Source organism: Sorex araneus, chromosome 5 (assembly GCF_027595985.1).
Source record: "Sorex araneus isolate mSorAra2 chromosome 5, mSorAra2.pri, whole genome shotgun sequence".
Taxonomy (NCBI): domain Eukaryota; kingdom Metazoa; phylum Chordata; class Mammalia; order Eulipotyphla; family Soricidae; genus Sorex; species Sorex araneus.
This window is the reverse complement of record NC_073306.1, coordinates 56,317,064-56,343,577: the sequence shown is the minus strand read 5'-3', so window position 1 is coordinate 56,343,577 and position 26,514 is coordinate 56,317,064.

The window sequence follows — 26,514 nt, the reverse complement described above, 5'->3', positions numbered from 1 at the left end:
CCACATGACCCATAGTCCCAGCCCTCAGGGTCTGAGATTTTTAAGGCTCTTGAAGCATCACGGACATAAAAATTCATCGAGAAGCTGAGTTGCGGGCCGTGAGGAGTGCGGCACCGGGCCCTGGAGGCTGCTGGGCTTTGCAGGGGCATTTCAAATTCCCAACGCTAAATGCCAGGATGGGGTAATGTTCCACACATGTTGGGCAATGGACTAGAGATACGAGTCGTTTAGTATGAGCCATATAAAGGAGTTGACCCATTCACATCTTTTTTGTTTTGATTTGTTGGGCCACACTCTGCTTTGCTCAGGGGTTATTACTAGTTCTGTGCTCTGGGATTGTTCCTGGTGGACTGGGGGGACCATATGGGGTGCCAGGGAAACACCTTAGTGACTATCTGGCTCCTTCCTTCCTTCCTTCCTTCCTTCCTTCCTTCCTTCCTTCCTTCCTTCCTTCCTTCCTTCCTTCCTTCCTTCCTTCCTTCCTTCCTCCTTCCTTTTTCCTTCCTTTTTTTCCTTCCTTCCCTCTGTCCCTTCCTCCCTTCCTTCCCTCCCTCCTTTCTTCCTCTCTTCCTCCCTCCCTCCCTCCCTTCCTTCCTTCCTTCCTTCCTTCCTTCCTTCCTTCCTTCCTTCCTTCCTTCCTTCCTTCCTTCCTTCCTCCCTCTCTTCCTTCCACCATCCTTCTCTCCCTCCCTCTCTTCCTCCCATCCTTCCTTCCACAATTCCTCCCTCCCTCCCTCTCCCTCCCTTTGATGTAGAGAATCAAACCCAGGGCCTCACACATACAAGGTAAATGCTCTACATAGGCTGAGCTCATCCCCTTTAATTGTAGATTTTGATTTTGTTTTGGGGCCACACCCAGCTAGGTGTTGGGGGTTACACCCAGCAGTTCTCAGGTCACTGCAGTGCTGCAGTATGGAATTCAACCCGGTGGTTCTGCGGCTAAAGCACTACCTCCCTCCCCGGCTCTGAATTAAAAATAAATAAATAAGTAAAATGCACATAACATTAAAACATTCATCTGAACCACTGTGGAGTACATTCCCACTGATGTACCACCATCCATCTGGGAACATTTTCCTGTTGTAAAACTGAAACTGAACCAATTAAACAACAATGCCCTGTTTCTTCCTGGCTCGGGGCCACCACCATTGTACACCCCCTCCTCTGAATGTACTAGTCTGTGAAGATTTTTCCTGAGAGTTCCCTCCACCCCACCCCACCCCCAATTTGGAAATAGTACAGGAGGCCACTGGAGAAAAAGTAGAAAAATACAGGGAAGGCTGAGGGCAGAGAGATCAGGCAAGCTGAGAGATGGCTCAGTGAACTGAGCCCCCCCCCGATTTCTGTTGAGGGGAGGGGGAGATACACCCAGCAGTGCTCAGGGCTTACTCCTGGCTCAGCACTCAGGGATCACTCCTGGCAAGACTCAGGGACCATATGGGGTGCCAGGGACGAACCCAAGTCAGCCACGTGCAAGGCAAGCGCCCTATCCGCTGTGCTTACTGCTTCCTCGCCCCAGCTGAGCTCTAGCTTTGCAGGCAGGAAGCTGGCGTTTGTCCAGGCACGGGCATAAACCACCAGAGCATCGGGCCGGAAGCAGTCCCTGAGCATCACCGGATGTGGCACCCAAAGCAAGAAAAGATAAAAGGAAAAAGAAAGATCATATGAGGAGCATACACAAACAAACAAAAAAAACTGTTTTGGCTTTTCGATTCTAGCTGCACTTCCCAGAAGGTGCTGTTGCATTTCACCCCCAGGGACACAGCGCGTGAGATGCAACTGATCAATAATCCCGAACTTGAGACTGCCAGGACCCCTAAATACCATACCTAACTGAAGTCGTCTTTCTTGGGACCTGTTTTAGGAAGCTGCTTCCAGCCCAGGGGGCTTGCTGTCTCCCCGCAGGGGCTCTCCTGTCCCTGCTAGATCAGCGGGAACCCCTTCCCCAGGGGTTTCTCCCAACCCTGCCTTCCCTAGCCGGGGTAGTAACTCAGTCAGGTGATGTTTTTGCTCAGGTGTCCTTCCCCCAGCACAGGTGTAGCCCCAAGGACTGTGGGATGTGGTTCAACCAAACAAGGACACAAACACATCAGCTACCATTGTTGTTTTGTTTTGTTTTGTTTGTTTGGCTACTTCTGTCTTGGGGGGGGTGGACAGTAGAAACAGATTAAGGAGCAGTTCAGCAACTGAACTGGGCTGAGTCTTTAGGTCCTTGGAAAACTTTTTAGTTCTTTTTCTGCCCCCAAGTAATCCAAGTGCTGCCCTTGGCCAATTTGGGGCCAGAAAGCAATCTAGCAAACAAAGGCGCTGTTTGAGACATCAGCATAATTAGAGATACCCTTTCCAGTGCCTTTCCTAGGGAAGGTTGGACGCTTAACGCACATTCTATTCCTTTTGAGGAGGAGGCTTTGTTCCTGTCAGCAGAGGGAAGCCCAGAGGGGGGAACTGATTAGTTTGAGCTCACACGATTGGAATGTGGTAAAGCCTAAGGAGTAATAATTGTAATTATTATTTCTTTTTCTCCTCGTCCTCTTCCAGTCAGCATGCATTGAGCACTTATGAGGTGCTGGCGGAGTTTTAACACTAAATAAATTATACGTACAAGTGCCATATATAATTTCATAATTCTCATTTTACCACGGTGAGTGAATGATCCTCTCTCTGCAGATGATAAACTGAGCAGCTCTCCCAGAGCGGCTTGGCTAACCTGTAGGCGGGCTAGACCTTGAACCTAGGCCCTCCATATCACCCCGAGTTAACCTTTGGCTCACCTTGACCCCTGACCCCTGACCTGCCCACTGCTCCCAGCGCCTTCCTTCAACAATCACTCTGAACGAGTCCAATACCGTCAATTTCATTTTGTGTAGATTTGGCCAGGATTTTAAATGATTTCATCCAGGCCGGGGATGTGAGCTGACGGAAGAGTACCTGGTGCGGGCAGGAAGGCAGCTAGGGAAGGCTCCCTCCCAAGGCAACTGCAGCCAAGTTCCTGGGGAGTGACAGCTCTGACCTCATGGGGCACTGAGCCGGAGGAGGCTGGACCCCTCCGACAGAAGCTCCCTCAGGAACAAAAGGCCAGGAAAGGAATTTCAAAGAAGACATCACCACTCCCAACTCTACCCCCTTGACAACCTCCTTAGCAACGGACTTTGGACTTTGGACTTTGACCCAGGTAGCCGCCTCACCTGGGGGCAGGTTGGAAAAACCCTATAAAAGCCACCTTGAGCAAAAGAAGGGCGCACTTTTGCAGCCCCCTTGCGTGTGCTGCTGTGTCCTGTGTGGCGGAGCACATGCAGTGCCTGAGCACACGTGTCACCTGCATCTCCCCTCTTGAGATGTGTACTGTCATGCTTTTCTGTCTAATGCTGGGATGCGTGTAGGGGCTCTCTCCGCCCTTGGGGAAGCCCGGGTTCTCTCGAGCACGTGACTCGCCACTCTCACACTATCGCTCCCTCCTTCCCTTCAGAACCTCCAATAAAAACTATAATTTCACTGCCCATCTACTCCTGAAATCCCTTTCTGCGAGGCGAGGCAAGAACCCGGTAACTCTGGGTCCCGGGTGGCAGAGGCTGATCTGGAGAAAGTGACCGTCTTTCTCCTCCCCACTTCACATGAGCCACCCGTGGGGCCCAATGACATCACACCTACCTCACTTGTGTGAGGCCTTGGGTTCAATCTCCAGGTCCATCAGGAGGAGGAGAATGAGAAATGATCCCCTCTGATCTCAGACAAGGCTGGAGCTGGGGGCGTCTTGAAGGTTTGACTTTTTGTCATTGTTGCCTTGTTTTTTTTTTTTTTTTTTGCTTTTTGGGTCACACCCGATCATGCACAGGGGTTACTCCTGGCTCTGCACTCAGGAATTACTCCTGGCAGTGCTCAGGGAGCCATATGGGATGCTGGGATTTGAACCCAGGTGTTGGGCCCCATGCGAGGCAAACATCCTACCCGCTGTGCTATTGCTCCAGCCCCTGCACCTTGTTTTGTTACTGGTTTGGGGCAAGCTCAGATGCTACTCCCAGCTTGTGGCTTCCTGGAGGTGCTATGGGGGACCCCTATAGTGCCAGGATTGGACCCAGGACTCCAACTTGCAAAATATGAGCTCCAGTCCTTTGTATTCTCTCACTGGGCCCCGGGGTTTATTTTCTGTCCCTGCAGACTGAGTGATCTTGAGAATAACACAAACCCTAGAACCAAAACTCTGCCTAGGACTGGCCCTTCATCCTCCCCAAGCACAGGGTTGAGTTTTTTGTTGTTGATATTTTTGTTTTTCCTTGGGTGGGGGCACACCCTGCGATGCCCAGAGCTTACTCCTGGCTCTGCAGGCAGGAATCTTCCCTCGCGGTGTTTGGAGGGGATCTAACAGGTCACCCCGAGTGCAAGGCAAACGCCCTGTCGCTTTGGCTCCCCCATCACTGTCCAGAGCCCTTGAGAGACATTTCTTTCCTCCTTTTATGAATGTTATGCTGCTCTTTGAGTGTTGGATCACTTTAAAACTGTTCCACTCTGGCAACAGAATGGGAGAACTGAGCTGGGGGAGATGGAGATGGAGAGGGAGGTGAACAACGTGAACAATGTGGTGTTGGAATTATGTGCATGCAAAACTGATATAAATGCTATTGTGAACCACAGAATCCACAGAATCCCCATCTATTAAAAGCAACGAAAACATTGCTGTAGCACTGTCATCGCCTTGCTCATCGATTTGCTCGAGTGGGCACCAATAATGTCTCCATTATGAGACTTGTTATTGTTTTTGGCATATCAAATACGCCATGGGTATCTTGCCAGGCTCTCCGAGAGGGACAGAGGAATCCAAACCCAGGTCGGCTGCGTACAAGGCAAACGCTCTACCCGCTGTGCTATCACTCCAGTCCAGTGAAGGCAAATAAATAAAATAAAGCAACTTTTTTCTACCTTTACATTTCTTTTTATGTTCGAACTGGGAAGTTAACTTTTGCTTCTTCCAGACTTTACTTTTTTAAAATGGAACCTTTCAGGGGTCCGAGAGTACAGTGGGGAGGGCTCTTGCCTTGCACGCAGCTGACCTGGGGTTCCATCCCCCACACCCTATAGGGTCCCCCAAGCACTGCCAGATGTGATCCCTGAGCCTAGAGCCAGGAGTAATCCCTGAGCACTGCGAGTCATGGCCCAAAAACAAAGACATTTTTCTTTTTTTTATTTACTTTTTTTTATTTTTATTTTTTTTAAATTAGTGAATCACCGTGAGGGTACAGTTACAGATTTATACATTTTTGTGCTCATGTTTCCCCCATACAAAGTTCGAGAACCACAAAGACATTTTTCTTTCACTGAGGCATCATTTGCATCCAGTGAAATGCACTGATGTTAAGGTACAGTTTGATCAGTCCTGACAAAGGCCATCTTCTATCAAGATACTGAACATTTCTGACATTCCAGAAAGTTCCCTTAGTTCCCTCTCCCTCCCTCCCTCTCTCTCTCCCTCTCTCTCTTCCTCCCTGTCTCTCTCCCTCCCTGTCTCTCCCTCCCTGTCTCTCCCTCCCTCTCCTCCCTCTCTCTCTCCCTCTCTCTCTCTCTCTTATTTTTATTTTATTTTATTTTTTGCTTTTTGGGTCACACCCAACGATGCTCAGGGGTTACTCCTGGCTTTGCACTCAGGAATTACTCCTGGCAGTGCTTGGGGGACCATATGGGATGCCGGGGATTGAACCCAGGTCAGCGGCTTGCAAGGCAAACCCTACTCGCTGTGCTCTCTCATGCCCCTCCTTTTTTCCTTTTAGACACTGTGGTTTGTAACACTGTTACCGAAAGGTTATCGTGTGTATCTCTTTACCCCTTTCAGCACTCAGTTTGTATCCAGAGTGATCATTTCCAACTGTCATTGTTACATTGTCCTAGTGATCCCTTCTCTGTCCTAACTGCCCTGTCCCTCCTCCTGTGTGGCAGGCTTCCTGCCCTGGATAAGACCTTCTGGTCTGTATCTCTACTGTCTTCCCCAACACACCTTAAAGCGTCCAAACCTCTCCCTCCACCCTTCACTTCTTGTTCTGTTGCAATGTGGATTCACCCAATAAAATCACACTGCAAGTATACGCAGTTAGCTTCTGTTGTAAAGTGAAACCTGTCCCCATTAAGGCAAGTTCTTGAGTTGGAGCTCAATGTTACAAATGATTCAGAATCAAGTTGCTCTTGCTTCCTCTGGACACCAGCCATAGGGTCCTGTTCTTTCGAGACTTGCCTTCTGGAGGTTCTTGTTTCCTTCAGTGTGTCCTTCACCTGAGCCCTGACCGAACCAGGCATGGGTCTGGGTTTGGGAATACACCAGTTGACTGGTTCAAAGGTTCTGCTCTCCTTGGATTTCCACTCAACTGAGGATTTTGAGGATAAGGGGTAGGGGGCGAGACAGACATTTTACAAGATTCCACAACCCCCCCAACCCCCTGCAAAAGCTTAATTATTTGGTTCAGTGCTTGAGAAGCTGTGAAGCAGCCAGACCAATTCTGTAACTGCTGGGCCACCACTTTGGCAATGCAAAGGCTGTTGGGCTTTCAGACTCCTAGTCATGTTTGAGGCTGAGTCATTGTTTTTTGTTTGTTTGTTTGTTTTTTGCTTTTTGGGTCACACCCGGTTTTGCACAAGGGTTACTCGTGGCTCTGCACTCAGGAATTACTCCTGGCGATGTTTAGGGGACCATATGGGATACTGGGAATCGAACCTGGGTCGGCCCCCCGCATGCAAGGCAAACGCCCCCCCCCCCCGCCTTTTTTTGAGGCTGAGTAATTTTCTTTTGCTTTTTGGGTCACACCCAGCGATGCACAGGGGTTACTCCTGGCTCTGCACTCAGGAATTACCCCTGATGGTGCTCAGGGGATCATATGGGATGCTGGGAATTGAACCCGGGTTGTCCACGTGCAAGGCAAATGCCCTACCTGCTGTGCTATTGCTCCAGCCCCAAGGCTGAGTAATTTAAAAAAAATTATTTTATTTTTAGGAGCTGTAGGGCGTTTGCCTTGCATGCGCTGACCCGGGTTCAATTCCTCTGTCCCTCTCGGAGAACCCGGCAAGCTACCGAGAATATCTCATGCGCACAGCAGTGCCTGCAAGCTACCCATGGCATATTCAACATGCCAAAAATAGTAACAAACGAGTCTCACAATGGAGACGTTACTGGTGCCCGCTGGAGCAAATAGATGAGCAACGGGATGACAGTGACAGTGACAAGGTTGTTCACATTAATTGATTGCATTCAATATTTCAACACCTATCCCACCACCATTACACCTTCCCACCACCATTATTTCAAATTTTCCCACCATCATCCAAGCTTGCCTGAGACTGAGTCACTTGAAGAAGATCCTTGCCCAGTCTGGGCTGGGTGACCCCAGCCTGCAGAGATTAGTCACGTGGTCTCCCATGGTTGGGTAACACTGGGCTGTCCTTGCTCCTCCTGCAGGGAAGTTAGGGGTTGCACCGGTCACACTGCTCCCGAGGCACTCCCAATCCCACCAGGCTCTCCTAATCCTGTATTGCTTTTCTCTCTCCTTTCTGTCCTTTGCATGGTTTAGCAATGGCCTTTTTGTATAGACACAGGAAAACGGCTGATGTCATGCTTTAGTAACGTAGTAATTGACTCCAATAATATTTACTCCTGGCCACCCATCGTATTTACTTGACTTAAACCTCAGTTGTCCTTATTTGCTTAACACCCCCCAAAAGAGGGTCCCAGCGAGGGACTGGACCCAGGGCAAGCTGTAATCTACCCTGGTATCAAAAAGGGATAAGCTAAGTGCTATAAGAATTATAATAAGTTAAGAGCATGGTCATGGAACAAGCTGACATGACCACAAAAGAAGTAACTGAATAAGGACCCTGCAGGGGTTAGGAAAGACTAACCTGGCCTGAGGACTGTGGTCTGGGTTATATAGTGAGATGACTCCAGGAAGAGCCACTCTTTAAGCTTAATGTATCTCTTACTGTGTTCATACACAATCACTAGAAATATTAGTATGAAGTAAAAAAATTTTTTTTTTTTTGCTTTTTGGGTCACACCTGGTGATGCACAGGGGTCACTCCTGGCTCTGCACTCAGGAATTACCCCTGGTGGTGCTCAGGGGACCATATGGGATGCTGGGAATCGAACCCAGGTCGGGCCTCGTGCAAGGCAAACGCCCTACCTGCTGTGCTATTGCTCCAGCCCCTGAAGTAAATTTTAATATGATTGTTCAAATGGAATACTAGCTAAGGGAAGGAGAAAGCAATATGCTGGTAGATGGAGAATCCCACCCTGAAGCAGATCTCCTAGTAATCTAGAGTGCCGAACCTCCAGATGAGATTTGGTCCCTGAGTTAATCTCCTAGAAGAACTTCCCCTGAAGGAGGGGCTTTATATCTGTTTATTGTTATGATAATGTTCAACCCCACCTATGTGTACCCCCACCCCTCATGTTTTCTCAATAATTATGCTGTAAGAGAGAAGTTGGGAGGAAAATAAAGGGTCACTGATTACCAACCAGCCTGTGGTCCCCGTTCCTCAGTTCCTGGGTTCCCCATTCCTTCGTTCGTCCGTCACCATCGACCAGCCTGGGGAGGTGGTTCTTGGTCCCTGAATGCATGTGTCGCACACCCACGCTTTTTGAACTCACACCCTTCTTCTTGATCAGTTTCCCAAGTTTCTCTCCAGGAAGCCATGGAGATGGGGTCCGCATAGGCAGACCCAGGACCCAACAGGGTAGGGCCTGACTGAGGTTCCTCTCTAGGACCAGGGCGACCTCCGCGGCCTCCAGGGGCTCACCCACTCATCCCAGGAAGGTTTCTGCATGCCCTGGGGTGAGGGCGCAGCCGCCTCCTGAGTTTGCACCTTCAGGAGTCCTCAGTGCCTGTTCTGATGCCGGCCCTCCAGAGCCCCGGGGCCACAGTGCCACAGCTGGCGATGCGGGGGAAAGGCCAACCCGAACGCGAAGACATCGGCCCAGCGGGAGATGGGAGGGCCACTTCACACTCAGGATGACGCTCAGGAGGACACCGGCAGGCCTGGGGAGCCAGGACCTGCTTAGAAAGGGGGAGGACCAGGCCCAGCGGAAGCCCAGGAGGCCACAAAGCGCTCGCTTCCTGCTGGATGTGTTCAAGTGTTCTTAGAGAGCTGGACATGAGGACAGGGCTACCATTTCTCATGGGACAACCAGGATTTATAACACTGGTTGTGTTTTTTTGGGTCACACCCAGGATGCTCAGGGGTTCCTCCTGGCTCTGAGCTCAGGAATGACTCCTGGCGGTGCTCAGTGGCAGGAGGGAAACTGGGGACATTAGTACAAACTGGGGAAGGGTGTTGAACCCTTACATGACTGAAACCCAATCAGGAACAACCTTGTAACCGTGTATCTCACGGTGATTCAGTGAAAAATTATTTTAAAAATTAATTAAAAAATAAAAAACTATATAAGCAAAACAAGTTGCGTATAAACAAACAGACAAACAAACAAAAGAAGAGGTACTGACTGGGCCTGTTCTGTTCTGGGTGGCTGAGGCATCGGTTCCACAGGTCACAACTGGATCAGGAGAGTGGAGGTGGTTGCGGGCAGGCTGATGAGGTGTCTCCAGGTCTGTTCCCTTCAAACACCTTGGACACACCCACCCGACCTTCAGTAAATCACTGTCACTGTCACTGTCGTCCTGCTGTTCATTGATTTGCTCAAGTGGGCACCAGTAACGTCTCCATTGTGAGACTTGTTGTTACTGTGTTTGGCGTATCAATACGCCACAGGTAGCTTGCCAGGCTCTGCTATGCGGGTGGGATACTCTTGGTAGCTTGCGGGGCTCTCCGAAAGGGACAGAGAAGTCGAAACCGGGTCGGCTGTGTGCAAGGCAAATGCCCTACCTGCTGTACTATCGCTCCAGCCCTTTCAGTAAGTCAAAGGAGGGAATGGTGGGCCCGGGGTCACGTCCTGGGCTGGACTGCCTGCTTTGCACGAAGGAGACCCGAGGTCCGTTTTGTTTTGTTTCGGTTTTAGGCCACATCTGGCCTCACTCAGCGTTTACTCCTAGCTCTGTGCTCAGGAATCACTCCTGACAGTGCTCAGGGGACCCTATGGGATCCCGGGGATCAAACCTGGGTGGGTTGCATGTGAGGCAAACGCCCTATCCTCTGTCCTACCACCCTGGCCCGACCCCAGGACTTTTGTTTGTTGGGTTTTGGGCCATAACTGGTGATCAGGGACTACTCCTGACTCTGTGCTCAGGGATCACTCCTGGAGGATTTGGGGTCCATAGGGGGTGCTGGGGGTCCAAACCAGGTTGGCTGTGTACAAGGCAAATGCCCCACCCGCTGTACTACCGCTCTGGCCCAGGAGGCCCGAGTTTAATCCCCGCACCGTGAAGAATCACTTTAGGACTTGGTGTGGTTTGCAAACAAAGAACAAAAAAACTGAAAATAAAAAAAAGAGGAAGTAATTGTGGCACTGGTTAGGGAAGTGGAGAAGGGGAACCCCATTCCCACAGAAAGGTTTGCTGTGGCCAACATAGTCCACCAGGGCAATCTCACTGGGGCATTCTGATCAGGGAGCTGGTTGAGGAGCCAGGAGTAGGCCCAGGAAGAAGGACTGGGCAGAGACAAAAAGCAGGTGCAAAGGTCCTGAGGCATGTGGACCAGATCAAGAGTGAGGACAGAAGAAAAGGGAGAAACTGGCAGAAGTAAGGGGTAGGGTAGGTCATAAGGGGCTCAGACTGAGATGTCCCCAGTCACGGGACCCAGGAGGGCTTTAGACCCAGCCTACAGCCTCTACTTCTTCCTCCAGGAAGCCGACTCTTGTGGGACCATTTCAGACTCTCATTTGTCCTCTGCCTTCCTACCAGACTCTGGGTTCTTGGTCTTTGCCACTTGTCCCACAGTCCAGAACTTAGCGGGGTGACAGATGGACCAAACAGAACTCCGGCCGGTCTGGGCCTCTGGCTCCAGACACATCCCTGCAGTGTCTCACGGCCTGGGCCGAAATCCTGGGATTTTCTCTCCTGGATATTTGAGAAATCTGATCATCCTCAATGTAGGAGGGGGTGTCTTTTTCCCCCCATCCCCTCCGTCTGGTCACCAAGGCTGCCTCAGAGAGGACAACCTGGAGAGCTCCTGGCCAGAAGCCCTAAACCCCTGGTCACTTCCTCGTATAAGCCTGTTACTTACTAACTGCACCCCCAGCTCCTGAAATAATCCTGAGCCCCGTGGTGCAACCCTAAAGCCTTAAGGGCCTTTTGTTACTCCTAAGGAGTCCCTACACCTTTTTGGGGAGAGGGTGAGGGTGATGGGTCACCTCTCCACCCCCTCCCGGGTGCTTAAGATTAAGCACAGAGGGGCTGGAGCCATAGCACAGCGGGTAGGGCATTTGCCTTGCACTCGGTCAACCCGGGTTCGATTCCCAGCATCCCATATGGTCCCCTGAGCACCGCCAGGAGTAATTCCTGAGTACATGAGCCAGGAGTAACCCTTGAGCATTACCGGGTGTGACCCAAAAGAAAAAAAAGTTTAAGCACAGAGACCCCAGCACAGATCCCGGGGCCAGGGGTACTCAAGGGTCATGTGGTGCCCGGGAGCAAACCAGGGTGGGCTGCCTGCAAAGCAAGGGCCTCCCTAGCCCTGGTCACTCCGTTTTGGCCATATCTCGGTTCTTTCAGGAAAGCCCTAGATAGGTCTGAAACTTTCAGTCCTCTCCCCGTGCCCTCCCCTCCCCCAGCCTGAAGGGCAAGGAGGGATTGGGCTCAGCCCTCAAGGAGGGAAGCCTGAGTGGTCATGCCAGGCTGGGAGGCTCTGGGGGCTTCCAGCCCCTGTGCTCAGAGACCACTCCTGTAGCGTGGGGACCCTGCGGGGTGCTGGGGATCAAGGCCGGGCTGGCCACCTGCAGCCAACCAGGCAAGCCCGTTCCCTGCAGGGTTATCTCTGCACCTCCAACTTCCATGCCTCTCCTCTCTCTGCACCCGGACATCATTCCATTGACTGGAGCACTGGCTTTGCCCGTGGGTGGCCTGGGTTGGATTCCTGGCACCCCGTGCTCCCCTGAGCACCTCCAGAAATGACCCCTGAGGGGCTGGAGCGATAGTACAGCAGGTAGGGTGTTTGCTTGGCACGAGGCCTACCCGGGTTCGATTCCCAGCATCCCATATGGTCCCCTGAGCACCACTGGGAGTAATTCCTGAGTGCAGACCCTGGAGTAACCCCCGTGCATCACCGGATGTGACTCAAAAAGCAAAAACCAATGAACAAAGAGAAGAAATGACCCCCGAGCACCACTCAGGATGTACTGCCCCCAAACCAGCAACAAACTCCCACGCGTGAACCAGAGGCTGGGGTCTCAGTCACTGCTGACTCCGCCCTGTGCCTTGGGGGCGGAGCCCAGGCTCACACAGTAGCTCCCCCTTCCTGCTGGGACAGGCACTACCGGGCTGACTAGGGCCCATGTGCTCCAGGGGGCCAACAGGCTGCCACAGCGAGCTGGCGGGGAGGATTGTTCTCAGCTGTGCGGCAGGAAGGCGGCTGGAGCGGGGCCTGCCCCAGGCGGGGCGGGATGGAGCGTGGTGGGGTGTGTGTGTGACCAGAACCAGATGTTCAGCTTTGATCTTTACACTGAAGCCCACTTTACAGACACGTGTTTCGTATCTGGCAGGAGCCTCCGAGACGGCTCCCCCGCCCCCGCTTTCTTCTGAGTTATAAACCGTCCTGGGGGGCGGGGGCGGGAGAGGATTCCGAGAGCATGACCAGGCCCCTCCGCACAGTGAAAGGTGATGACATGTGAGGGATGTCCTGGCTAATGAAGAAGGATTCTGTTCCGTGGGGGGAAGGGAGGGAGCTCGACTCGGGGATCTGGTCCCCGCCCCGCTCCGGGGGACTGGCACTCGTTACTCAGCCTCTCTGGGCTCGGGGTTCCAGCGCGTCCGTCCTGGCCCAGTGGTGGCCTGTCACTGGCCGGCACAAACGATGCGGTTCACAGCCTTAGCTGAACGCTGCTGTGGGGCGGGGTCACGAGTGGCCCGAGAGCCTCCTGGCGATATGGGGGAAAGGCCAGGCCACTTCACACTCAGGACGCCACTCAGGAGGACACCGGCAGGCCTGGGGAGGACCAGGCCCAGCGGAAGCCCAGGAGGCCGCAAAGCGCTTGCTTCCTGCTGGATGTGTTCAAGTGTTCTTAGAGAGCTGGACATGAGGACAGGGCTACCATTTCTCATGGGACAACCAGGATTTATAACACTTTTTTTTTTTTCTTTTTGGGTCACACCCAGTGATGCACAGGGGTCACTCCTGGCTCTGCACTCAGGAATGACTCCTGGCGGTGCTCAGGGGACCATATGGGATGCCAGGGATCAAACCCAGGTCGGCTGCATGCAAGGCAAACGCCCTACCCTCTGTACTCTCGCTCAGGCCCCCAGGATTTATAATATGGCTCATTAGACTTTTCATACATCCATCACCCCGACACCCTCCCATCAGTGAACCACCGTGGTCCAGAAGACCCCTCCCAGCCATCCCTGTACCCTGTAAGCTCAGTCCTGTAGACAGAATCACTAGTTCCAATGACTCTGGCCGTATGTGTCCCCTTGACTATGTTTATATTTCTTTATATCCCATCCTCGAGAGATTTTTTTTGTTTGTTTGTTTTGGCAAGGGTGGGGGGCTGGGGTATGCCTAGTGATGCTCAGGGCTTGCTTCTGGCTCTATGCTCAGGGAGATCACTCCTGCCATACTCTGGGGACCATATGGGACTCGGGGGATCAAACCTGGGTCAGCATCATGCCTGGCATGAGTCCGACCTGCTGTACTATCACTCTGCCCACCTCCCACTCCTCTTTGGTTTGGGGGCCACATCTGGTGATGCTCAGGGTGTACTCCTGGCACTGTGCACAGGGATCACTCCTGGCAGTGTTTGAGGGACCCTGTGGTGGTGCCAGGGATCATAACCTGGGTGGGCTGTGTTCAGGGCCAGTGCCCTACCCCTGAGAAAATGTTTAAAAAATATATATCGGGGCCGGAGTGATAGTACAGCGGGTAGGGCATTTACCTTACCTTGCACGCGGCTGACCCGGGTTCGATTCCCAGCATCCCACCAGGGTTAGTTCCTGAGCACCACCAGGGTTAATTCCTGAGTGCAGAGCCAGGAGTAACCCCTATGCATTGCCGGGTGTGACTCAAAAAGCAAAAAAATAAAATAAAATAAAATAAAAAATAAAAAATATATATCGTGGAGGTGGTGACATCTACATCTACCCACGATCAAAGCTAAACTGAAGGATGTTTGAGGGAGGGGCCGGGGATGAAGCGTAGTGGAAGAATGTGGGTTTCGTGTGTAAGTGATCCTGGCTCCAGCCCTCAGAACATACGCACACGTGCACATTCCAACCACACATGTGCAGGCACAGGCAGCAGCTCTCGAGGAATGAGCTTAGCAGCTGAATTCCCCGTCCCCTGTGGACAGTGCCAGCACGTGACTCTGCTCTGCCTCCCTCGGGCCCCTAGGACACAGGTGCCCGGGAGCTGGTCCACGCTTTGTCCGGGAGAACGCCACCAGGTCCCCGGGCCCTGCAGTCAGTCACCAGAGGCAAGGCTGGAGGCGCCTTGCAGGAGCACAGCAAAGAGGTGGGTCTGACTCTGTCAGCTGACAGAGAGCCAGGAGCCGGGGTCACCGAAAAACTGGACACCCAGGGCTGATATGTTGGAGTCCTATTCCCCTTTGGGTTCTGGTGGGATGGGCCAGTGTTCGGGTTTCTTCTGGAAAATTCTGGATTCGAAGGTCTGAATGAGCAATACCTCCCTCCTTCCCTTCTCTCTTCCCTTCCGCCCTCCCTCCTCTGCTTCCTAACCCGCTTCACTTAAACCGGGTTGTACCTCCCAGTCTCTGAGTCAGTCAGTGACACCTACTGCTAGGCTGGCGGAGGCCTCCCACACGGAAGATACAGGGCACGGGCTCGACCGCTGAGCTACGTCCCAGACTTCTGGAAACTTTTCTGTTTGTCTTTGGACCACACTCAGCCGTGCTCTCGGCTTACTCCTGGCTCTGTGCTCAGCGATCACTTCTGGGGGACTGGGGTGGAGGGGGGAAACCCAATGGGATGCCGGGGGCCAGGTCAAGTTCCCTACCAGCTGTACTATCTCTGGCCACGCTAAAAAAAAAATTTTTTTTTTCATTAAATAACTGTAATTTACAAAGTTAAGTACAAAGTTGAGTTTTAGGCATATGTTTTAGCATCAATGCCATCACCAGTATCTGCTAACTTCCATGAGTGTTCCCTTATTCCCTCCCCTCCCCAACCCCCACTCCATCCCCCCCTGCCAACCTGACAGGCACGGTACAGAGCTTCAGTGGTTGCAGCTTGGATCTCATGTTCTCAGTTTCGTTGAGTCTGTGTTTTGGACAACGGCTGCACCCGTCACCCATGTCAGGACAACGGGAGCCTGATGCCTGCTCACACATTACCTCCCACCCTCTTCCTCCCCACTTGATTCCTTTCCTTTCCGTCCTTCTCTTCTTTAAACACGAGGGTCAAGGGTGACCTAGGCATCCCCCCCTTTGCTACCGTACATTTCCTCATCCAGTGTTCTATACGCCGCAGTAAGAGGGATCACGCTGCGTGTGTCTTTCTTCTTCTGGCTGACTTCACTCAATATGTTATCTTCCAGCTCCAAACAGGTGGCAGCGAACGAATGATTTTATCGTTCCTCGAAGCTGCAGGGTTTTCCGATGTGTTTACCTACCACATCTTCATAATCCATTTATCTGTCTTTGGACACCTAGGTTGATTTCATATCTTAGTTATTGCGCTGAGTGCAGCAAGGAATAATGGTGTGCATATGTTCTTTAGAGCGGGGGCTGGAGAGATAGCACAGTGGGTAGGGCATTTGCCTTGCACGCGGCCGACCCGGGTTCGATTCCCAGCATCCCGTATGGTCCCCTGAGCACCGCCAGGGGTAATTCCTGAGTGCATATGTTCTTTAGAGGGAGTGGTTTTGTGCCCTGGGGTAGATGCCCCAAAATGGAATAAGCTGGGTTATATGGCAGTTCAATTCTAAGTTTACTGAGAATTTGTTTTCCCATACTGTTTTCCCAGGGGGGTTTACCAGAAAACATTCCCACCAGCAATGGATAAGAGCTTCTTCTTCACCACAGTCCTGCCAGCACAGATTGTTCCTACTATTTTTGATATGTACCATTCTCACCGGTGTGAGATGATTTGGATTTCTCTGATGCTAATCTCTGACCACTTTTTAATCATTAATTTTTTTTGGGGGGGGAGTACACCCCGTAGTGCTCAGGGCTTACTCCTGGATCTATACTTAGGGATCACTGTGGTGATGTTCAGGGGGCCACATGGCGAGTTGGAGATCGAACCCAGGTCAGCTATGTGCCTGGCAAGCGCCCTGCCCATTGTACTATCTCTCCATCCCCTAAACTCTTACATTTTGTCATTGAACTCTGAGTCATCAATTGCACTCACAGGATAGAGTTTACATTCTAATGTGACAATGATTTGTTGGTCAGAGAGCTGACTCCTGGGCATTTCCAGAAGTGACCCCTGAGCATGGAGTTGGCCATGGCCCCTGAGCATTTTTGGATGGGGCCCTCCCAGACCAAAACAAGCAAATAGACCAAACCAAACAGCTATTTGCAGGGGCAGGGGTGTCTTTGAGGGCATGCTTCCTACAGAGAGTGGAGCGAGATGAAATCTTACATCCAGCCCTGCTCCTGACACAGCCCCCACAAAGGAGTAACTTGTATGACTATTGCTTTTCTACAGCTGACAGGTAATTTGGAGCAGGGAGGTGAGTGGTCCCGACCTGGTGGTGCTCAGGCGCTACTCCTGGCTCCCGAGGTGGTGCTCAGGGGATCTTGTCATTCAGGGATGAAACCAGATGTCCCAGGTACAAAACACCAGCCCCTTTTAGCTAGCTCACTTGCTCTCTCCAACACCACAGCTTAAGGTTCCCTGAAGGGCTGTGAGAGGCAAAAGCAGGTGAGCCCGTGAGGACGCCCCTTATGTTTCAGAGTCTTCACTGTTTCCTCCTGCCTCCTCTCGTCCCTTTTCCTATCCTACCTGGCCTTCTCTGTCTCCACCTGAGATCTTCCTGTCTCTCTCTGTCTCTGTCTCTTTCGGTTTGTTTCTGTCTCTGTTTATCTCTGTCTCTCTCTGTCTCTGTCTCTCTGTCTGTCTGTCTGTCTGTCTGTCTGTCTGTCTGTCTCTCTCTCTGTTTCTCTCTCTCTCTGCTCAGCAGGTCAAACTCCTGTCCTCATCCTCTGCCCTTGCTGCCCCATTCAGCAAACGCAGTGTCTGGGCCCTAGAACTCTGTGGCATTCTCACCTCCCAAAGCCTCTGTCCACAAGCCCCCTCTTCAGGGCACCCCAACCCAAACAGCTGCACGTCTGTCCCTTCTACTTCGCTTCTAGTGCACTTGCCCTTCTCGACACGCCGAATTCGTGAGCCCTGTACCCAGCGTGGAACAGCACGCCGGCCGAATCCAGGGTAGGTGGACCGGCCGCCGGGCCCGGAACCCCGGGGGTCCTGTTATAGCTAGAGTCGGAAGTGGGTTTACAAACCACTTGGCACCCCCTTGTTTCAAGGTCAAGGATACGGAGACCTTAAGAGCGTGGGCCTCAAACAAAAGCACCTGTGATTGCAATCACACACGGGGTTTACCGGAAAACACAGCAGTGGGAGAGACGGCAGGTGTGTGCACCGGGCAGGCCAGGCCCCCCACCCCACAACTGAGGGAGCCCTGCAGAGCGTCTCCCCCACCCCAGGGGAGCGCCCTGGAGCCTGGGACTAGTGGGTGGGCGTGCACGCGTGCGGGGCTCCTTTCCCAGCCTCCAGGCCCCCTTTGTGGCCAAGGTGCCCGACATGGTACCCAGTCACCCGTCAGTGCAGGGAGGTCCAGGCTGCAGCCCCGCAGTTCATGGACCCCTGAGCAAGGCCAGGTGCAGCCCGCCCAGCGCCCAAGCATTGGCGAGGGGGCCTCCCGCAAAACGAAAAGCAAAGCAGAGGAAACAAGATTCCAAGGGGCCCCTGATCCGAGCCTCACTCCCAATGGTACCGCTTGGCTGTGTGGACCTGAGGGTTCAGTGCTGGGACTTGGCAGGTGCAAAGGTGGTGGGGCCCCCAGGGCCACCTGAGTGCCACTGTGGGGGCCAGTGAGGCAGGGAGTTGAACTAGGGATCTCCCAAGAGCAAAGCATGGGCCCTTTGAGCCAGCTCCTGGGCTCCACAACCTGCATTTTTTTGGGGGGGTTGGGTTTTTTTGGGGGACACATCTGGCAGTGCTCAGGGCTTCCTCCTAGCTCTGTGCTCAGGAATCACACCCACTGTTGCTCAGGGTACCAATAAGGGGTGCTGAGGATTGAGTTGGTCACATGCAAGGCAAGTGCCCTAGCCGCTGTGCTACGGCTCCAGCCCCACAACCTGGGTCTCTAACGAGTCTCCGATGAGAAGTGTTCTGACACCCTGGCTCTCTGCCCACCACCCTTTCTCCTCCCCCCCTTCACTAACTGAGTCTCCTGTGACTTTGTGGCTTCGCCTCTCCTGCTCAGTCCAACTCCCCCCTTCCTCTTTCTCAATTATACACATCACTTGTATCACACTTGCATCACTTGTCATCCCGGTGCTCATCGATTTGCTCGAGTGGGCGCCAGTATTTCTCCATTTGTCCCTGTCACGTGCTAGTGTAGCCCAATGGCGTCTACTCATTCCAAGAACATGAAGAGCCTCAAACTGTTCGTTCAGGGTCTTGATGAAGAAATCTGACCATCTTGTGGGTGGGTGGCCAGGCGTTCTTTTGATGTCCCCTGGATCATTCTCATAACACCAAACATTAGCCAAGCGGCACGTGTGCTGGCCCACTTTGACCGTGAGTGTGGAAAGGTCGGACTGCAGCTGAATCTCACCAAGACAATGTTCATGAGAAATGGACTAGTTCCTGACGTTCCATTCGCTCTCAACGGAACGAACATCTCCGAAAGCAGCAGTTATGTGTACCTGGGTCGAGAACTCAACATAATGAACGACCTGGCACCTGAGCTGTGCAGGAGGAAGAGAGCAGCGTGGAGCACCTTCAAGAGTGTCAAGGAAGTGGTTAGAGGATGAAGAACCTCTGGCTCCGGGCACATCTTTTCAACTCCATCGTTTTTCCTGCACTAACATACGCCTCAGAGACCTGGGCCCTATGAAAACAGGAGAGAACGCTATTTGGGTCTCCCAAAGAGGAATTGAAAGAGCTATGCTTGGAGTATCACGTCTCACTCAAGTGAGAGAAGGAATCCGGAGTCCTGACTCTGTCCACGATCGAGAATCAGGGACGCTGTCTTGTTTGCCAAGGCATCAAAAATCAGATGGGCCGGACAGGTAATGTGATTTGGAGATGACCATTGAACTAGAGCTGTTACCTAGTGGATTCCACGGGACGTCAATTATATACATATATGTGTATATATAATTATGTGTGTATATGTATGTATGTATATATATTATATATGCTGTCTGGTCTCAGTGAATTGGACTCTTGAATTAAATCCATTACACAACACAGACCACCTCCTCCAGGAAGTCTCCCAGGGCTGTCCAAATTTGATCAGGGGTTTCTCCTGAACCCTGCGTTTACAAATGCACATAAACCGCTCTCATACTTGACCCCTTTCTTCTGCAGAACTGCAAGCCTCTGAGGGCAGGGAGGGTACCTCTAGACTTCTGCATGCCTGGTGTTTCCACTGTTGCCAGCAGAGGGCGCACCAGCACCGTGAATCTGCCAGGCTGGGTTCAGCCTCTTGGAGGAACAGGGCTTGACCACCACCCTCTGGTCCTCAGGAGGCCTCAGGTCCCAGGAGAGGTTTCCCTTGCTCCTTAGGGTCGGTCCCCTGTGCTTAACAGGGGGGACTTGCAACCTGGGCTCTGTGAATTTGCCCACCTGATGCTCAGTTTTCTCGTCCATGGACGGTCCATCTCGATGCGTCCGTGGGGCCCGGGAGCAGTTCAGACATAGGTCAGGGGGAGTGAGAGCCTACCCCAGCCAGATGGACGGGTGCGGGCTAGTGGCTTTGCCTCCTCGTGCGCAGTTTCCTCAGCCCCAGAACAGGATGACTTGGGGCCCGAGTGATAGCACCGCAGGTAGGGCGTTTGCCTTGCACGTGGCTGACCCGGGTTCGATCCCCAGCATCCCCTATGGTCCTCTGAGCACTGCCAGGAGTAATTTCTGAGCTCAGAGCCAGAGGTAACTCCTGAGCATCACTGGGAGTACCACCCCTCCCGCAAAAAAAAAAAAATCTCCAATACAGGGATTACTTTATTTCATTGCTATTTTGAGTTTAGAAGCCACACCAAGCAGTGCTCAGGGCTCACCCCTGGCTCTGTGCTTAGAGATCCCTCTTGGGGTTGGGGTGACCATAGGTGATGCCAGAGTTCAAACGAGAGCTGGCTGCGTACAAGGCTGACACATCAACCCCTGTACCATCGGTCTGACCCCAAACAGGAATAATTTTGCAGGCTGCTGCGGAGATTAAGAAAGTTAACATCATGAACAGCAAAATGCCGTGAGAGCTGGTTGGTGTGTTATTCCCCCTTTTCCCTGTCTTGATGCAGACTCGTGACCAAACTTCACTTTTGCTTTTTTCTAAGTGGGGGACTCCCCTCCACGGCTCAGGGGCCTAGGGCTCACTCCTGGCAAACCATGGCCTGAAGTTTTGGTGCTCAGGCGGGTGGGGGGGGAGGTGAGGCTCACCGGGGTCACACTCAGCAGTGCTCAGTGCCCGGGGGCATGTAGTTTGGGGCCTGAGTTCAGGGCACTGCGTGCCGAGCACCTGCAGCCGCCCTGTGACTGACTCCCCCCCCTCATCCTGTCCACGCTGGCTGTGGCACCCCCTGGCCCTGGGCTGCCCCGCCGCCCTGCTCCTCGTGGGGGCAGGCCCTGGGCACCAGCTTTCCCTCGGAAGGGTGGGCTGAGGCTCTTGGCCTGAGCCGGAGCCGTGGGTCCTCTAAGCTGGCTGTCGCCTGGGGAGGAGCGACCCTCACCCAGAACACATGTCGCCCTGGGTCCCCTGAGGTTTCTGCGGGAGGGGGGGCGAGGGGCAGCAGCTGGAGGCGGAGCTGAGCTCCAGGGGCGGGCGGAGGCTGGGCTGGGGGTGCTCTTCTCTCCCTGCGACCGTGTTGTGGGCACCACACAGGGGACCTGGCTTTTGTGTGTGTGTTTGGGGCCACCTCTGGCAGTGCTCAGGGCTTACTCCTGGCTCAGTGCTCAGGGATCACTCCTGGTGTTGCCCAGGGACCGCACAGGACACTGTGGATTGAACCAGGGCAGCCGTGTGCAAAGCAAGCGCCCTGCCCTCTGTAAAGTCGGCCCCAGAGACCCGCCTTCCTTGTTTGCGTGTCTGGGGGCCACCCGGCGCTTCTCCTAGCTCTGCTCTCAGTGCTTGGGGGGTTCTCCTGGCAGTACTTGGGGGACCACGCAGTGCTGGGGGTGGAGAACCTGAACCTTGTGTGTGCACAGCAGCCCACTGAGTCATCTCCCTCCCACCCCCTGGTCTGTTTTCTTTCTACTCCCCCCACCCAGGGAAGGTCGGCAAAACATCTGCAGTTAGTCAAGTTAGGCATGGGAGAAAAGCCCCGCTTCGGAGGGGCATGCTCTGGGTTTGAATCCTTTGCTGCCAGCTGTGTGACATCGGGCAACTGACTTAACCTCTCGGAACCTCAGTTTCTTCCCCGCAGTGCTCAGAGGGCTGAAAAGGTTGTGTGTGTGTGTGTGTGTGTGTGTGTGTGTGTGTGTGTGGTGTGTTTCACCTCTGTCGTCGCTCTTGGGTCAGGAACCAAAAGCATTTCTGGGTCAGCTCCAGTCAAACCATACACCTGATGCCCGACTTAGAATCGTTCGACAAACAATTTCCAACTTCACAAGGGTGTGAGTGAGAGCAAAACACGTGCAGCGGGAACTGTGCTTTGAATTTTGATTCTAGTGAAAGATGCACGACCCCCTCTGGTGAGCCGCAGCCCCCCCTCAGCCCCGCCACGGACCTCAGTGGACTGCGGGAGAGACTCGGCCCTCGGCTGCAAAGCAGGCTCTCCCGCGGCTGCTCCGAGGGAGTGAGGAAGGCAGGCGGAGCTGAGCTGTGCTGCTCCGTGGTTCAGGGGGATTAAAGGCGTGTTTGATTGATGGTGTTCGAGACTGGGGGTGGGGGGCTGAGCGAGGAGCGAGGGTTCAGAGCGGGTGAGGGGGGGTGGCACTGAAGCGATGCTTGTCTTCTCCCTGGATGTCGTGGCCCCTCTGAGAGGCCCCTGAGGAGCTCCCCCAAAGTGGGGAATCCTCGGGAGGACGCCCCCAGAGTGAAGGGAAGAGGGAATGGACCCGGCTGGGCCCTCGAGTCAGGAAAGCTGCCTGCTTTTGCAGTTTTGCGTTTCTTATTTATTTTTGGCAGGGGGTTTCTCACCTGGCGGTGCTCAGGGCTCACTCCCGAATCTTCACTCAGGGATTGATCATTCCTGGCGGTGCTGAGGGACCGTCTGTGGTGCTGGGGATCCATGCTGAGTTGGTTGCGCAAACCGCAAACACCTCTGTGTGTGTACTGTCACTCCAGCTCCAGGGCTGTCACCTTCCTGAGCTCATTTCTCTCTCTCTCTCTCTCTCTCTCTCTCTCTCTCTCTCTCTCTCTCTCTCTCTCACACACACACACACACACACACACGGACACATATACACACACACTCACACCAACTATAACCACCACAAGCCCAATGACGGGGGGGTTCAAGCAGATAGAATGACTCCAATGAGACAGAAGTGGAATTTGAGTCCTGTTCAAGGTCACAGAAAAGGTTGCCTGACGCCCCCTTGCTGTGTGACCCCAGGGCTTCACGGCTTTCTTCCTTGGCCAGAGACGGGCCTGGACCAGCTACAGAGGGGCCCATGCTGAACATCTAGCGGGGCAACCCCCCACCTGGTGCGCTGGGCGAGCAGGGTGCTCCTGTGTCTGCCTGTCCACGCCAGCTGTGACTGGGGCTTCGCTTGACCAGGGCACTGGCGTCACCCACCCTTGTCCCAGATGGAGTCGCGTGTGCCATTTCCCATGTCCAATCCACCGGGCACGTGTTTTAGAGAAAGCCGTGAATGCCTTGAACTTGCTGCCATGAAATTATTTCTAAGTTGGACATTAGGATTTTCTGTTTCCATTTGGGGCCCACGCTTGGCTGTGCTCAGGGCTTCTCTTGGCTCCGTACTCAGGGATCACTCCGAGTGGGGCCAGGGGTCACACTGGGGTGGGCTGAATGCAAGGCAAGTATCTTCCCTCCGTCCTGTCACTCTGGACATGTTCCAGAATGGGGTTGGCCCACATGTCACGTTCCTGCATAGTTATCCACATGAGCCCACCATCCCTGACTTGGCCACGGGTGTCCGTGGCCTGGTGAACACTCTCCCTCGTGTATCGGGTGTTTGGAAAGGGTTGCCGAGCACGCGTGTCTGGGGCAGATCCCTCTGTGCTGTAGACAGCTCCCGGAGAAAACACCCTTCTGAGCAGCGCCCCCGGCCCTGAGTGGTGTTCAGGGCACCGCTCTCCTGCTTCCGCTCTGTTTCAGACCTCGCCTTGGTCAGCAGCTGGACACCAGCTCCTGGGAAGTGAGGCCTGATCCCCGTGACCCAGCTTGCAGAAAGTCCATCTCCGGGAATAACCCAGCTTTCTTGCTATGTGATGTTCTGATTACTTATTCATCAATATCTCCCGAGTTTACAATACTCTGTGTTTCAAGACTGCAGCTTCCTCCCTTGGTTCACAAGGGACCACGCCATCGCCACCACCGGCTTGGAAAATATCCTTATTATAATCCTCTGTCCCCACCGTGAACATGTGCTAAGCAATGATTGGCAAAGGCAATCTTAGCTTCTGAGCAAACCATTTTTTTCTTCCCCTGCAAAACAGAACAAAACTCATAGCTTGTACTGCCTCTCCAGAACCAGGCCCCTCCCTGGGCGGCCCGCTATTGGCTGTGGGCTGTAGTGTTCGCTCACACTGGGCTCCTCTCTCTTCTCTGAGAAGGGAAGGGGAAGGGAAGTCAAACGACCCGCAACGTGTTTAAAAATGGATCTGGGAGAAAGACCAGAGGGATCGTATAGCAGGTAAGGTGCTTGCCTTGCACACAGCTGACCTGGATTCAATCACCGTACATGGTCCCCAGAGCACCACCAGGAGTGACCCCTGAGTGCAGAGCCAAGAGTAAGCCCTGAGCACCACCGGACGTGGCCCTTGAACCAACCAGCCAAGCGAGCAGTCCCCACCCTCACCCCCAGCTCCCGCCAAAAGGCTCGAACCAAAAGACCAAGTCTGGGAGGGGACATCAATACCTCTGGCCGACTCCCGTGGCGCTTGGGGGGCCACGCAACGTCAGCCTCCTGCAGAGCGTGCGCTCCGGTCCGCAAGGCCTCTCCCAGCCTGAGAGCGTGGATTGCTCTTTGAGGGAGGAGTGGATTTGCCGGTGCTCAGATCATTCCTGGGGCTGCTCTGGGGACGCGATGGTGGGGATCAAACCAAGGTTGGATGCAGGAAGGGAAGCGCCATATGCCCTGTACTGTACTGTCTCCGTGGCCCCCGGTTGCGGAGTCTATACGGCACAGTGCAGAGGCTGGGGTTAACACTGACCCCTAACACACACCTCTGTGCCTTGGTCAAATTGTCTTGAGGAATTGACGAGACTTATTTCTGGGAGGTGTGCTGCTGGTGGCCAGCAGGGGGCGCTGCTGCCCCTTGGTGCCCATTGGTTAGCCATTCATTCATAGCCTCTTAGAACAACAACTGCCTCACACAGAGGCTGGGGTGGGGGTGGGGGAGGGGATGACAGTGGGGGAGGCTCTGAGGGTTTCCACACAGAGCTGGCCCCCTCCCAGGGACTCCACCACGATCTGCTGAGAATTTTCCCTGCTTTTCCCAGGCTACCGGAGGAAGAGGGAAGTCGGCCTCCCCCGGGGGCAGGCGGGGCTGGCTGGAAGCCCCCGGGCTCTGCCCTGGCTTTGCTGCTGTGCAGAATGTGAGCTAGGGCAAAGCGCAGCCCTGATCTGCACTCTGGACTTTACAGGGTCCAGCGTTTTCCAGGATTCCCACCGCCCCTGAATTTCTTCTCAGGCTCATGGACTGTGAGCACTGTGAGAGCAGACTGTATTTTCTTTTCTTTTCTTTTTTTTTTAATTGAATCACCGTGAATATAGTTATGGAGCCTTCATGTTTGAGTTTCAGTCATACAATGATCAAGCACCCATCCCTCCACCAGTGCACATTACCCACATTACCCACCACCAATGTCCCCACTATCCCCCCCCCCCCCGCTTCTCAACCCTCCCCTGCCTCTATAGCAGACAATTTCCCCCTTACTCTCTCTCTACTTTGGGGCACTATGGTTTACAATATAGATACTGAGAGGCTATCACGTTTTGTCCTTTATCTACTTTCAGCACCCATCTGCCATCCTGAACAATCCCTCCCAACCATCACTGACTTGGTGATCCCTTCTCTATTCAGCTGCCTTCTCCCCCAGCTCATGAAAGGCTTCCAATTATGGGGCAATGGGTGTCAGTCTCATACTATGTTATTTTACATTCTGCAAATGAGTGCAGCCCTTCTATGTCTGTCCCTCTCTTTCTGACTCATTTTACTCAACATGATACTCTCTATGACCATCCACTTATAAGCAAATTTCATGACTTCATCTCTCCTAACAGCTGCATGGTATTCCATTGTGTAGATGTACCAAAGTTTCTTTAACCAGTCTTCTGTTCTCGGGCACTCGGGTTGTTTCCAGATTCTGGCTATTGTGAACAGACCATATCTTCTTTTGAATTAAATCTTAACTCCCCCTTCCCAATCTATTGTGCTTAAGGGCTACTCCCTGGTCAGTGCTCAGGATGGCTCCTGACAGTACTCAGAGGACGATGTTGAGGATAGAATTTGGACCTCTGGCAAGCAAACATGCTGTCTCCTCCACCACCTCCACCTCTGCTCTCCCCCCACCCCCTCCTCTCCCTCTTCCTCTCTTCCTCTTCCTCCTCCTCCTCCTCCTCCTCCTTCTCCTTCTCCTTCTCCTTCTCCTCCTCCTCCTCCTCCTCCTCCTCCTCCTCCTCCTCCTCCTCCTTCTTCTTCTTCTTCTTCTTCTTCTTCTTCTTCTTCTTCTTCTTCTTCTTCTTCTTCTTCTTCTTCTTCTTCTTCTTCTTCCTCCCCCTCCTCCCCCTCCTCCTCCTCCTCCTCTCTCCTCCTTCCTCCCTCATCCTTCTCCCTTTTCTGTCCTCCTGGTTCTGCTCTCCGTGGTCACCCCTGTGTCCCTAATGAGCACCCTGCTGTCCTCTTGGGCGCTGGCTGAGGTCTAAGTGAAGGGCAGGAGCCAGGCTGTCCTGGGCGTCCGCCCAGAGGCTCTCTTGGCAGTCAGAGTCCACTGTCTTTGGCAAACCCGCCTTGAACCCAGGCTTTCCTCCTGAAGCACTGCAGAAGCCATGGCCCCTGAGCAGAGCCCCTGTCAGCTGGACCACAGGCAGGAGGGCCGGGGCTCTGGGAGCGACTTAC